This window comes from Meles meles, chromosome X (genome assembly GCF_922984935.1).
Source record: "Meles meles chromosome X, mMelMel3.1 paternal haplotype, whole genome shotgun sequence".
Classification (NCBI taxonomy): domain Eukaryota; kingdom Metazoa; phylum Chordata; class Mammalia; order Carnivora; family Mustelidae; genus Meles; species Meles meles.
This window is the reverse complement of record NC_060087.1, coordinates 60,025,793-60,040,774: the sequence shown is the minus strand read 5'-3', so window position 1 is coordinate 60,040,774 and position 14,982 is coordinate 60,025,793. Positions and strand designations below refer to the sequence as shown.

Genomic DNA, 14,982 nt, shown 5'->3' with positions numbered 1-14,982 from the left:
CTCTCTCTTCCTCTGCAGCTCCCCCTGCTTGTGCGCTCTCTCTCTCTTTTTCTCTCTGTCAAATAAATAAAATCTTAAAAAAAAAAAAAAAAGCGTACTGTTTTCCAGACACTGGGCTAGGTGCTTTGACATAAAGTGGACCCCAGACTTAAGTCTTCAGGTTTAGCCCCAAGTAGATTTGAGTTGCTACTCCAACTAAGTTCAAGGCAACTTTCAACCTTTTCTGGACCCTGAAAGTTAGTTCAGTACCTTGAGAAGAACACTGGCTTGCATCAGGAGATCTGGGATCTTGTCATAGCTCTGTCACTAGCTAGTTCAATCATGCTAATAATTACAGTATTATCAAAAAGTAACATTTATTGGGGCGCCTGGGTGGCTCAGCGGGTTAAAGCCTCTGCCTTCAGCTCAGGTCATGATCCCAGGGTCCTGGGATCAAGCCCCGCATTGGGCTCTCTGCTTAGCGGGGAGCCTGCTTCCTCCTCTCTCTCTCTCTGCCTGCCTCTCTGCCTACTTGTAATCTCTATCTGTCAAATAAGTAAATTTTAAAAAAGTAACATTTATTGAGTTTTTGTCACATGTTAGGTACTGTGCTAAGTGCTTTTTGTAGATTATCTGATTTGATCCACACAAGAAGCATGTAAGTTAAATGCTGGATTTTCCTTTCATAAAGGAAAATGAGATGCAGAGAGGGTAAAGGCATTTACTTATGGTCCGATGTTACTAAGTAGCAGAGAAGAGGGACAAATCCAGGCCTTCTGACTCCAGAGCCTACACAAGTCAATTTGTCCTCTCTGGCTTTGGTTTCTGCAGTTGTAAATGAGCCTATTATATTAGATGATAGCTAATGTCTGTCCTAGTTCTAAAATCCTATTTCCTGTGATCTCCAATCTGGGTACAAGACCCCAGATTGCCCTTCTCACCTTAGGCTTCCCTGAGGTTACACTTCAAACCCATGCAATTCGGTTCTGCAGCCCCCCCGCCACGCCCCATCTTAGGAATAAGGTCCACAAAGCTTTAGCTCTTAGGTTTTGGGCTCACCTGAACTGATTTTCCAGCTTCATCTTTTTTTTTAAAGATTTTATTTATTTACTTGACAGAGGGAGAGACAGCTAGAGAGGGAACATAAGCAGGGGGAGTGGGAGAGGGAAAAGCAGGCTCCCCTGCTGAGCAAGGAGCCCTACATGGGGCTGGATCCCAGGACCTTGGGATCATGATCTAACTGAACCAAAGACAGATGCCTAATGACTGAGCCACCCAGGGACCCCATACAACTTCATCTTTAACCCTTCCTGCAGGCCTCAATGGTTCCAAACTTTGTAAGTCCTACTGGAGAAAGAAAGAAAGAGGGAGAGAGAAAGAAAGAAAGAAAGAAAGGAAGAAAGAGAGGAAGGGATGGATGGAGGGAAGGAGGAAGGAAGGAAGGGAGGGAGGAGAAAAAGGGAAAGACAGAGAGAGAGAGAGAGGAAAGGTGGAAGGGAGGGAAGGAGGGAGGAAGGGAGGAAGAAAGAAAGTCCCACTGGCATGATATTTACTGGGGTTTTCAATCAGAAGTGTTTCCGGTATAAGAAAACATGCTTTTATTTTATTTTATTTTATCTTTTACATGCTTATAATTTAGAATTACATGAAAGGAGCAGGATGTGATACTTCACATGCTATATGCTCATAATTTTGTTTAAAATACATTGAAGGGGTGCCTGGGTAGTTCAGTTCATTAGGCATCTCCCTTCAACTCAAGTCATGATCCCAGGATCCTGGGATCGAGCCCCGTGTCAGGCTACTTGCTCAACGGGGATCCTGCTTCTCCCTCTCCTACTGTTCCCCCTGCTTGTGCTCTCTGCCAAATAAATAAACACAGTCTTTAAGAAAATAAAATAAAATACATTGAGGAAAAAAGGGAAGAAATGCCAAAAACTGTTAACAGTGGTTATCTTTTTGTTTTTACTTTCTTACATATTTCCAGTTTACTATGACTGTGTATAACTTTTATATTTTTTTGTTTTTTAAAGATTTAATTTATTTGACAGAGAGAGAGACAGCAGGAGAGGGAACACAAGCAGGGGGAGTGGGAGAGGAAGAAGCAGACTTCCCACTGAGCAGAGAGCCCAATGTGGGGCTCCATCCCAGGACCCTGGGATCATGACCTGAGCCGAAGGCAGATGTCCAATGACTGAGCCACCCAGGCACGCCCTATGACTGTGTATAACTTTTAAAGTGGGAAAGATGTTTTATATTTTGCTGCTTTCCCCAAGGGATTTGGGGGTACTTTGCCCCCTCCAAAAAAGTACAAATGTCATAAAATTATAGAAACAGAACATCAGAGGCATGGCAAGGAAGGAGGAGCTAATGTGCAAGTCCACCTTTTGGGGCAGCCAGGGGAAAGGGGGAACATGACAATTCTCATTATTAGAAAGAAAGACACATAGCAAGTACTCAAAAGGGACAGAGATTTCCCTGTCACTAAGTTCTTTTTTTCTCCCAGTTGAAAACACAGGGCTACAGCAAACAAACATTTTTGAAAAAGCAAAACATCTATAATCCCATTGCCCTCATACAATTTCCATCTCTGTCTATCAGCGTTCAGTCCTCACCCACAGACACAAACAATTTTACATGGCTGCAATGAGAATCTATATAGCCTTTAGTGTTCTTGTTTTTTTCAATGAACATATCATAAACACGCTTTTGTATTTAGTCTTCCAGAATCATAATTCTTAACAGCTACATAATGGTTCATTGCTGACACTAAATTCCATAAGAAATCTCTCAGGCGGGATTAACATAAAAGACAATGTCCTCAGTAACAGTTTCACAACACACACAGAAGAGATTTTCATATTCCTTGCTTGTAACTACCCTGGCTAAAAGCCAAGGGTGTAACATTAAAGCATTTCTGCAGGGGCTCAGCTAATATAGTTCAGGCATGTAACCTTCTGGCGCTTTAACTTGATCTGGGGACACAACTTAAAATGCCACCTAAAGGAGTGGATGGATAGAATGTCCCCTACAATATATTCCATAAATAACTCTGCTCGCAGCCAGCCTTTTGACAGGACCTCAGAGGCTGGCTGTAATTCTCTGGTGAAGGCCAGAAGTGTTGGTATGTTCCGTTGTCGATGGAGGCAGGATCCATATGTTTTGGAAGCCAGATGAACAGGTGGTTGGGTGACAGGGTTTACATTCTGACTTGAGAGTCGGGAAGGCTGACCAGCACTGTTGCTTGCATGAAAGTTCACCTCGTGTGTCTTCCTTGAGGTAGGGCGCAGGTGAAGCCGGGCTGTTTGCAGGAAGTGGCTTTTCGAGCTGTGCTGCACATCACAGAGGAGGGATTTTTGTGTTGGAACAGTTTTCAAAGCCCATAACCAACCAGTCAGGCGGCCTGGGCATACAAAGGGAAGTCTCGTAAATATTCCGATGGAACCCCTGGTTTTAGGAACTGAAGGATCCCCATGTGCCTGCCACTCTGAATTTGCTGTATAATGGGGTTTTATGTTGACCAATTGAGTTTTGGAGACTGCCACCTAGGACAATTAAATTTTGTTACATAAATGATGTTGAGCCGTTATTTCTGGCTCTAATTATGTACCAGAGCCAGTTGCCTCTTAAGAGCTACACCTAAGGGGTGCCTGGGTGGCTCAGTTAGTTGAGCGCCTGCCTTTGGCTGGGGTCATGATCCCAGTGTCCTGGGATCAAGTTCCCACAACAGGCTCCCTGCTCAGTGGTGAGCCTGCTTCTCCCTCTCTCTCTGCTCCTCCCCTGCTTGGATTTTCTCTCTCTCAAATAAATACATAAAATCTTAAAAAAAAAAAGAGCTATACCTGATGCATTATAGTACTCTGTCTGCACCATAAGAGTGGACTCATTTTTTATTTTAAAAATTTTATTGTATTAACATTACAGCCACAAGACAAAAAAGTTGTTAAAAATAGAGAAATAGGGGCACTTGGGTGGCTCAGTGGGTTAAGCCTCTGCCTTCAATTCAGGTCATGATCTCAGGGTCCTGGGATAGAGCCCCACATCAGGCTCTCTGCTCAGCGGGGAGCCTGCTTCCTCCTCTCTCTCTGCCTGCCTCTCTGCCTACTTGGGATCTCTCTGTCAAATAAATAAATAAAATCTCTTAAAAAAATAGAGAAATAGAAGAAAATAATTACCCATGATCCCACCATCTCAACACGATTAGCATTAGAGTTTTGTGTACTTCCCTTATTATTTTTATGGCCATATGTTTACATATTTCTATTCATTTTTTGTACATAAAGCTGTGTCCTATTTTAATAAGTGTAATTACACAAGTAGTACATGAATGTTTTCCTTTAAAAATTTAGAATATCATAGGGGGCCCTGGTTGTCTGTCAGTAGAGCATGGAACTCTTGATCTTGGGGTTGTAAGTTTGAGTCCCATGTTGCCTGTAGAGATACTTAAAATCTTCAAAAAAAAATTTAGAACGTTACAGAAACAGTTAAAATTTCCTCTGATTCCTTAATTCCATTTACCCCATCCCTCCCTGAAGTTAACACTGTCATGAGTTTAACATATATTCTTCCTGATCTTAAAAAAAAAGCTCTTCTGTAGGAAAAATGTAGTATTGTTTTGTGTGCAGGAAATGGTTATGTTCGGCAACTGACTTTTTTCACGCGAAAAAAGTTTTTGAGATTCATCCTTTTTTTTAATATTTTATTTATTTGACAGAAAGAAATCACAACTAGGCAGAGAGGCAGGCAGAGAGGGAGGAGTAAGCAGGCTCCCTGCGGAGCAGAGAGCCCGATTGTGGGGCTCAATCCCAGGACCCTGGGATCATGACCTGAGCTGAAGGCAGAGGCTTTAACCCACTGAGCCAGCCAGGCACCCCGAGATTCATCCTTATTGACACATGGAGTTCATTCCCTCTATCTGTTGTATGATATTCCATTTAATGACTGCGCCACATTTATTTAGCCATTCCCTAAAGGAGAATTCTCGTGTGTGTGTGTGTGTGTGTGTGTGTGTGTGTGTGTGTGTGTGTAAAGAGGGCTAACAAGTCTGTTAAACTGCCCCAACTTCCTTAGTTACTCTGAGCATATCAATGCAAAGAGACAACCCGAAGTAAGAAAAAATAAGTCACTTGACCTGCAGACACAGAGATGCTTGGTCCCCAAGTATTCTGTGAGCCTTGATTCACAGTGCTGTCCAGTAGATCTCCCTGGGATGATAGAAATATTCTATCTCTGCACTGTCCAATATGGTAGCCTATTCAACATTTGAAATGTGGCCAAGAAACTAAGGAGCTGAGTTTTAATTTTATTTAACTTTAATTTAAACGTGGTCACATGTGGCTAGTGGGGACTGTATTGGATGGTACAACAACATTCTTGCCTAGGATAATGGAAGCCACAATTCTTTATACTACAAACTATGTGATTAGGAGCTCTAAGACAATTGCATCCACCCTCCAAAGGTCAATGGATGATGCTAAGATCTTGTATTGGTTCTTCTTTTAAGGTTAAGTCTCCATGTTCCTAGTTCCCAGATGGGTTACAAGATGGATTATCAGACGGAAAAAACAAGGTTGCCAGAAAGTCTGCCTTTCTGGGAATGATTATACTCATGCCAAACCATGTAGAAATTCATTTCTAATCTCAACACCCTCACTTGACATTTAATAAGCTAAAATACCCCAGCAGCCATCCCACTAGCCCAGTAAAAACTTCAAAAATGACAGAAGTAATACACAGAAATCAACAGACGAGTACAAACATCTTACAAAAACAGTCTTGGCTATGAGCCAGCGTTGTCGGTTAGTTGAGTTGTGTATCATAAACGGGGTTTAGACCCAGAGGGAACTGATCTACTTTCTTGTTTTCCACAAATGCCTCTGGGATACCATGAATCCCCATCCAGATCTCCTTTATCGCCCAGAAGGTTCCTGACTGTCCCATAGAGCTTGCTAAATCTATAAGCTCACATAGATAGGCACGTGGTTATGCAATTTGCTCTCAGAGTAGGCTCCAGAATGTCCAGATCTAGTGTCTAGCTGATCTTCCCTGGCAGCATCAGGCAGATATGACAGCACGTTGTGGGGTGAAGAAATACACAGCCTGACCCTGGAAGGAATAGTGAGGCACAAAGCACCAATACACAAACTTTTAACACAGACAACAATAAACATGAAAATATGCTAGCTATGTCTATCATAAAGATCCACCACGAACTCCTCTTTTTCATATGGATGCCAATGTATTAAAGTATATCTAGCATCTTGTCTTTCCCTTCCCCCTTCCGTTTCCTGTTCTTTTATGTTTACTTTCTCTGATCTCTTTGCTTAGTCTCTTTCTCCTGTCTCTGGCAGTTTCCACTGTTGATCCCCTCTCTGCTTTTCCTGGGGCCAGTCTTAGAGCATCCTTCAATAAGGTCATGCACTCAGTTAATCTGTAAGTGGTATCAGGCCATTAAGATAGAAGTTAAAGAGAAGGAAGGCTTAAACCCAGTCCTGTTTTCCTTGTGATTGCGGTCTGGTGTACCAGGGGACTTCTCCCTCCCTTGAGACTCCCCCACCCACTATGGAAGTAATGCTTGTTTATTCCAGAAAAATGGTAAACTACAGAGAAAAATATCTCAAGTACACATAGTTCCATCACCCAGTGAAAATTACAGTAATTTTTGTTATATGTCTTTCCCGTGTTATTTATTTCCTTCTACATAGATTTTTTTTTTAAAAGACACATTTATTCAGCATCATGATCAGACTATTACATTTAGCAATTACAGCATGGTGCAAAAGAAAAATCCATATTAAAACTATTTGTTGGAATGCTTTACACTTTCCGCAGAACAGAAACTAAAATAACCTGTGATACAATTAGTCACCAATCCAGTCCTCGAGTTTTTTTGCCCATACACATGAGTATTGTCTAAAACATGTCTTCTCTGTAGCAGTTAGGCCCTGCCACCACTGTGCTTGGCTGAGTTCATAAATCTGTTGTAACCTGTGGCTTCCCTGTCACTTCTCTGGCTCTCTTCTGCTGACCTTTGTGTCCTGGCAGTTATTAAAACCTTCTACCACTTCCATAACTACCACTGCTGCTAGAACTGCCATAACCACCTTGGTTTCATGGTTTGGCCAAGTATTGGCCTCCACCATCACAGGAACCCGAGCTTATTCCTCCAAAATCTCCTCCTTTCATGGGTCCAAAATTTGAGGATTGATTGTTGTAATTGCCAAAATCATTATAGCTTCCACCACCTCCAAAGTTGCTTCCATCATTACCAAATCCGTTATAGCCATCCCCACGGCCACCGTATCCACCACTGCCCCGACTGCCACCAAAGCCACCTCACCCACTGAAGTTCCCTCCACCACCAAATTTGTCATCCACACCAAAATTACCTCCATCACCACCACTGAAGTTTCCAGAACCACTTCACCCCCTTTGGCTGGATGAAGCACTAGCCATCTCTTGCTTAGATAGGGCTTTTCTTACTTCATAGTTGTGGCCATTCACAATATGGTATTTTTGAATGACAATCTTGTCTACAGAGTCATGGTCATCAAATGTTACAAAAGCAAAACCCCTCTTTTTGCCACTGCCTCGGTCAGTCATGATCTCAATCACTTCAGTTTTCCCATACTGTTCAAAAGAATCTCTTAGATGATGTTCTTCAGCATCTTCCTTAATGCCACCAACAAAAATCTTGTTCACGGTTAAGTGGGTACCAGGTCTGTGAGAATTTTCTCTTGAGACAGCCCTCTTTGGTTCCACAACTCTTCCATCCACCTTGTGTGGTCTTGCGTTCATGGCTGCCTCCACCTCCTCCACAGGGGCATACGTGACAAACCCAAAGTCTCTGGAGTGCTTGGTGTTTGGATCTCTCATTACCACACAGTCTGTAAGTGTTCCTCATTGCTCAAAATGGCTCCTCAGACTCTCATCGGTTGTTTCAAGGCTCAAACATTGGACGAAGAACTTTTGCAGCAGTTCGGGCTCTTTGGGAGGCTCTGACTTAGAGCCTGATGGCAGCAGGAGGGGAGATTTTAACCATGTTTACTTCATGGCATCCAAGGGCAGAAAGCCATAGATTTTTTTAAAAGTAATTCTACCACCAATGTGGGGCTCGAACTCAGGACCCCAAGATCAAGAGTTGCACGCTCTACTGACTAAGCCAGTCAGGTGCCCCGTTCTATGTAGATTTTTTTAAAAAAAGACATTGTCATAATCACACTATATGTATAATTTTGTATTTTGGGCCTTTACCCCCACCTAACATATAAGGATGTTTTCAAATGATTACATAGGTTGATAAATATGATTTTAGAATCTGCATAATATTCTTTCAGTTGGATTTACCAAAGTTTATTAATCATGTCCATATTGCCAGCCATTTGTTGAAGTAGGATTAAAATGAGGATTTTCGCAAGCATTCATTGCCAAGGATCTATGTTAAGTACATATAGATTGTCCTCAAACAGTGACTGCCCATATAATGATAAGCTAATGATAGTTCAATGAAAGCTGCAGTTTTTCAGAGAAAGTATATTTCCCTGTAAAGTTTAAGAAAGTATAGTATAGTGAATCTGATAGTAGTGTCAGGATGTTTCTCTCCATGATAACAACCTCGTGTGGTAGAAAGGAAAAAATACTTTGGAAATCAGACATTTTTCCCCTTTAGTCAGTAAATACTAATTGAGGGCCTGCTCCATACCAGGGACAGAAAAACAAAATGCTTGCCCTCACAAAGCATGTAGTCTAGTGGAGTTCATGGGCACTTAAACAAGTAATTACATATAGCAGGATAAATACTAAGATTGTGGAAATATGAGGGGCTATCAGTGTATAAAAGAGGAGCATCAAACTTGGACTTGGGGATTAGGATGGATTCTATAAGACAAGCTGAAGATAGGGAAGGGACTGGAGCAGAAACGGTGTGTTCTAGACATGGGGAACACCAAGAATAAAGGCTTATAAACATGAGACAGACTCTCTTTTACCTGAAGATGTCTTTATTTTGCCTTTGCTCTTGAAGAACATTTTTACCGAACATAGAATTCTGGTTGAAGTGATTTCCCCCCCAGCAACTTACAGACATTTTCTACTTTTAGCATCCATAGTTTATGGGGAGAAGTACATCGCTATTGGAATCATAACAGAGATTATGTCCATTGCTCTTGGAATCATTATAATGATTAAAGTATGCATTTTTTCCCTCTCTCACTGCTCTCAAGATTTTCTCTTGATCTTTGGTTATCAGCAGCTTGACTATGTGGCACATAGGTGCAGTCTTCTCCATATTTATCCTGCTTGGGCTTTGCTGAGCTTGAATTTGTAAATGTATGTGGCCTTTTTGTTTTTGTTCTGTTTTGCAAAATTTGGGAATTGCTCAACCATTATTTCTTCTAATAAGGTTTCTGACCCCATTCTCTCTTTCCCCTTCTTCAAGGAATCTAATCTCTTATGTTGTTCCACAACATAATTTGAAATTTCTTATATTGACCCACAGGTTTTCAAGATTCCATGCACTTTTTAAAAAAAGATTTTATTTATTCATTTGAGAGAGAGAGCAAGCATGAGAGGGGGAAGAGTCAGAGGTAGAAGCAAACTCCCTGCTCAGTGACTCAGGACTTGATCTCAGGACTCTAGGATCATTACCTGAGCCAAAGGCTGTCGCTTAACCAACTGAGCCACCCAGGCACCCTCTGTGCACTTTTTTTCAATCCTCTCTCATCTTCAGGTTAGATACTTTCTATTACTATATCTTCAAGTTCACAGACTCCTTCTTCTGCTATCTAACTCTGCTTTTAAGTCCATCTAGTTAATTTTTAATTTCAGATATTGTTTTTCAGTTCTAGAATTTCCATTTAGTTCTTTTTAATATTTTCTATCTTTCTGCCGAAGTTTCCTATCTTTTCATTCATCACTGGGATATTTTTCTCTCCTCATCAAGCATCATCATCTCAGGGTAAGCTTTCATCAATTGTCCTTTCCCTAATAATGGGTCACATTTCCCTGATTCTTTATATATTGAGTAATTTTACAGGGTTTCCAGGATTTTGTGAATGCTATGTTGTGGAGACCCTGGATACTGTTATATTCCTCTGAAGAGTGTGGATGTATTTGTTTCAGTAGGCGATTAGATTGGTTAGAGCCTAAGTGAAAACTCTGCCTTGCCTGTCACGGGTGGCAGCTTAAGTATCAGTTCTGTTTGTTTTAGTCATGGATGGAAGTTGCTTTGAGCCTGCCCTATCTATGCATGTGTGGTTCAGGATAAATCTTGGGAAGAATTCATACGGATAATTTAGTGTTCCTTTTCTCAGGAGCTCTTTCTGAAATATTCCCTCACTTCCTAGACACTGTGATTGCACCAGGCCCAGTCCTCTGGTTCTTCAGGGTAGAAAGATGAGGTTTTCCTAATGTAGTTTTAGTGGTGTGGCTGGTGACTGCTGTCTGTCCTTAGGCTAAAGCCATAAAAATGGGAAACTTGTCCTAAGCTGTTCCCTCGTTCCAACCTCCTCAAATAACTGCCTGCTTTTACTCACTGTCTGGAATTTTCAGGGGTGTGTGCGTGCGTGCATATGTGCGTGTATTCATGTGTGTGTGTATTTTATTCAGAGTTTATAGTTGCTATCTGTTGAGAGTTTACTCCATAAGACTGAGAGTGGAATCTGTGAGAGATTCTTAGATGAGCTTACTTCATATTTTGGGGGGAAAATCATAGCCCTCAACTTCTGTCTTTTTCACCTTAACATTTCTCTAAATTATCACTCATCTTCTCTTTAGGGAAAAAAAGGGTAACTTGTTTACTTTTTCCCTTTGCCCCAACACCTCCTGTTTTTGGCTGGAACTACAATTCATCCATCTATTCATTTGGTTATTCAACAAGTATGCATTAAGCCAGGCATTGTGCCATACATTAGGGGCAAAAAGAGGTAAGTAAAAATAGAACCTACTTCAATTAGACTGCTCTCTTTAGGGTTATCGAAGGTCCATCATCGTCTTCTTCTTCTTCTCCTTTTTAAAAGATTTATTTATTTGACAGACAGAGAGAGAGGGAGAGAAAGCACAAGCAGGGGGAGCAGCAGGCAAAGGGAGAGGGAGTCCCTGCCAAGCAGGGAGCCAGTCGCTGGTCACATGGCTTGATCCCAGGACCCTGGGATTATGACCTGAGCTGAAGGCAGACGTTTAAAAGACTTAGCCACCCAGGTGCCCCAAAGGTCTGTCTTCTTAATTACCAGATCAAATAAATGTATCAGTCTTATCCTCTCCAACTTCACTGCTCTAACCTCCATTGACTCTGGTGACTAGTCCCTCCTTACAATTCTCTCATTTGTCTTCCAGTTCTTCCACCTCATTGATTTTTTCCCCTCATTTTCCAGGTAGAAACATTCTCAGAGACTTTGCCCTTGGTGGCTTTCTTCTCTTGTCCTTGGCAGTCTTACTCAATCTTAGTGTTTCACCTGCAACATACATGCATGCCAAGACTCCTAAATCTCTATCTTCAGCCCTGACCTCTCTCCTGAGATTGAATTTCAGCTATTTGTCTCTACCTGGTTGCCTAACAATCTCATTAAACTGCACGTAGTCAAAAACCCAACTCATTATCTAGCCCCTGAAACTGATCTTTTTTCTGTGTTTCCCATATAGGTTAATTCCTGATACTGGGAGCATATAATTAAATAAAAGCTGGATCAGGGCTGTTGCAAAAGGGATTCTTATGCTGGATAGGAAGTTTGACAATAGAGAAAGCTCTAATGTCCCTTTCAATTCTGTGATTCTGTTAGATTCCCAGCACAGTGTTACACATTTCCTTCAAGGAGCTCACAATTGAATTGGGGGAGACATCAAGTGAGTGATCACTAATCCTAATTTCAAATGCAGCAAGAATTCAGAGAAGGAAGACAGTATGCATTGACATCGTAAGAGAAAACTAATCTAAACTCTTCAAAGGTAGAAGCTGTATTCATTTATTTCATTTCTATCCTCACGGCACTGTTCTCTAGATACTGTAGAAACTCCGTAAAGACTTCTTGAATGATTTTGTAATCATTGTTAATGTTTACTGAGTACACATTAAGTGCATAGTTCTTCACTAAATGGTGCATAGGTTAACCAAGATTTGATACAGACTCTGACATTTTTCAATCATTCGGTCAACCAACAAATATTTACTGTGTCTATTAGTTGCAAGACACTGTGTTAGGCTTTATGGGGGATGCAAGATGCAAGAGAAATAGAAGTTTTAGGCTCTTCCCTTAGGGAGTTTACAGTATGGTTGGTAAGATGAGACATAAATGGACACAAGGCTAATTAAGAATGCGATCAGAGCCAAATGAACATTACAGACAATGAGTCTATTAAGAATAAGTCTGTAACAATTTTAAAATTTACTGTAGACTGGATAGATATAGAGACTTTATGGAGGATGTAGGATATGCACTTGGCTTTGAAGGATGGGCAGGTATTAAATAGGCTTGAAGTTCTCATAGTTATTAAGAAAACAGAATTCAACACAAAAAGTTTCAAGCTAAAGACCAAACAGATGAAGAACAACAGGAGTAGGAGCTTACATCAGAATGTTACTGAGCAGTTATTAGTGACATTCTAGCCCTTCCCACTGTATGCACTTTTTCTCTTTCTCTCCTTTTTCCTTTTCTAATTTTTTTTTCATATTATTCCCTTTGTGGTGCCATTCAGGGCTAAAAGATTCTTTTCAGGAGGTTGGTTAAAGACCTGGGCTCCAAAACCAGGCTGTCTGGGTACAAATCCTCACTCTACCACTTATTAGATGTGTGATTTGGGGGCAAGTTGCTTAATCTGTCTGGGCATCATAAATAAAATGCAGATATAAAGATAGTACTTATGTCATAGGCTTGTTTCGAGGATTATAAGAGTTAAAATATCTAAAGTACCTAAAAGAGTGCCTGGCACTTAAGTGTTTGATAAATGTTAGCTTTTATTGAGGGAAGAAGGCTAACTAACAGCAATATGATTATCTTTCCAGGTCTTATTGTTGCTGGAGAATTCATTATATGATTAACAAACATCTCTACTGAAGCTGAAGGACAGAACCATGTCGGCTAAAGCATTGTCTTTGGCAACCCTGGATAAACCTGTCAGATGCTCACACACTGAGGCCTCATCATTTTCCCCCAAATTGCCCTCACCCCAGGTGATCCAGAGAAACTTTAGTAAAATAAATATAATCACCAACTTAAGTAGACAAGCTGAGTATTTCAAGGACACTTTGTCAACATAGGGAGGAAACTGACAACTCTCAGAAGGGATTTAAAGTAGAGACTTATGGGGCACCTGGGGCTCAGTGGCTTAAGCCTCTGCCTTTGGCTCAGGTCATGGTCTCAGGGTTCTGGTATTGAGCCTCACATTGGGCTATCTGCTCAGCAGAGCCTGCGTCCCCCTCTCCCTCTGCCTGCCTCTCTGCCTACTTGTGATCTCTCTCTCTTTGTCAAATAAATAAATAAAAATCTTAAAAAAATAAAACTAAAAATAAATAAATAGAATAGAGACTTAGCCCATAGGGAGGCGCCAGGTGAACTTAGGGTTAAATGAACTTCTGGAAGGGGAGAAGTCAATAATGTTAGTGGACAGCTAGATAGGTGTGTGTGGAAAGAGAGCAGGGCTCTACAGAAAGGCAGCTAAACTCTGGATCCACATTCCCCAAAGTACAAATTGTGCGTCATGAGTGCTGTTCTCTGGTTTTCTTCACTGCATTGCTTCTTTTCCACTCAGGCGTTCCCCCTACGCCCTCCTTGCAGTTCCAGACCCGTGTTCCCAAGAACACAAACACCCCGAATTATAAGGGCTTTTGATTTGCTGTTTCCTTGGGACAGTCTGAATAAAGACTAGAGAGAACTTCTTGTCAGTATGATTGCATAACACGGACTTGGAGATTGTGCAATCTCCCTTTGGAAAAATTTATGAGCAGGAACATGGATAGGCATTTGATTAAGGTACAATATTCCTCATGGGCAGGAGGATGAACAAATAAGATTTCTTCCAATTTAAGGATCCTAAATCTCTGTCTTTTGTGTCGCTCACCCCCACCCCAGTCTGCCCTCCTGGCGAAGAATGAGTGTGGTCAAGGAAACCCAAAAGAGAGAAAAATGGGTATTGCTCACATTGAGTTTTGATGTCACCTGTTTGCCAAGACATTTGACTGGGCTATTTCTTTTTCTTGGTGTGATGATTAAGGTACAGAGGATAACTGTGCCTTGTTCAACATCATTTGGTAACTGTGAAGCTCTGTGCCTCTCACGAAAAGCAAAAAAAAAAAATGTTTGTGTTTGTGTGTGCATGCGCTCGTGCGCCAGCTGGTAACAGCTGTTATCTGTTATTACTGCAAAGGATTTAATTAGCCCCGTATCTCCTACTCTCCCCCCACCATCAAGTCTTTCTCTTTAGAGAAAAGACCATGTATTTACTCCTTATTATGAATTTAACTTGTACAAGTTTCCTAGGACTGTTTGATTTTAAGCCTTCACTTACCTGTATATTCAACTTCCCATTTTGTATGAAATTCCTCTCCCCCAGCTGTTAAACATATTCAAGTCTCTTCTCCCTTTAAATAAACAAACCGTTTTTTAACAGCGCATTGCCCTCTAGCTACCACATTTCTTTCTTAGCCAGCTTCTCAAAAGAATAGTCTCTACTAAACATTTCCACTTCTCCAGCTCTGATCAGATTCTCAGTCCACAGGCATCTGGGCTCTATCCCTCATGCTCCACTGAAACTGCTCTCATCTAAGCAGTTGTCAAATGTAGTGGACGGTTCCCAGGCCTTATATTACTTGATCGTTGCACTGTATTAAACACTGTACTACCTACTTGCTCGCTCCTTTAGGAAAATTCCTTATCCCTCCCCTTCAGATCACTATTGTCACCTGGTTCTCATTCTGCTTCTCAGACTATTTCTTCCTGGTCTCCTTCACAAGTTTCTCTTCCTGTGCCTACCCTTTAATATTTTTTGCAAATGGAAATTCTCTTTTCTGATTAAAAA

At 41.2% G+C, this 14,982-nt stretch overlaps 1 pseudogene; it reads right to left on the bottom strand.

The window, feature by feature from the left end:
- Window positions 1-7,086: 7,086 nt before the first annotated feature.
- LOC123934659 lies at window positions 7,087-13,041 on the bottom strand (annotated as a pseudogene).
- Window positions 13,042-14,982: the final 1,941 nt, after the last annotated feature.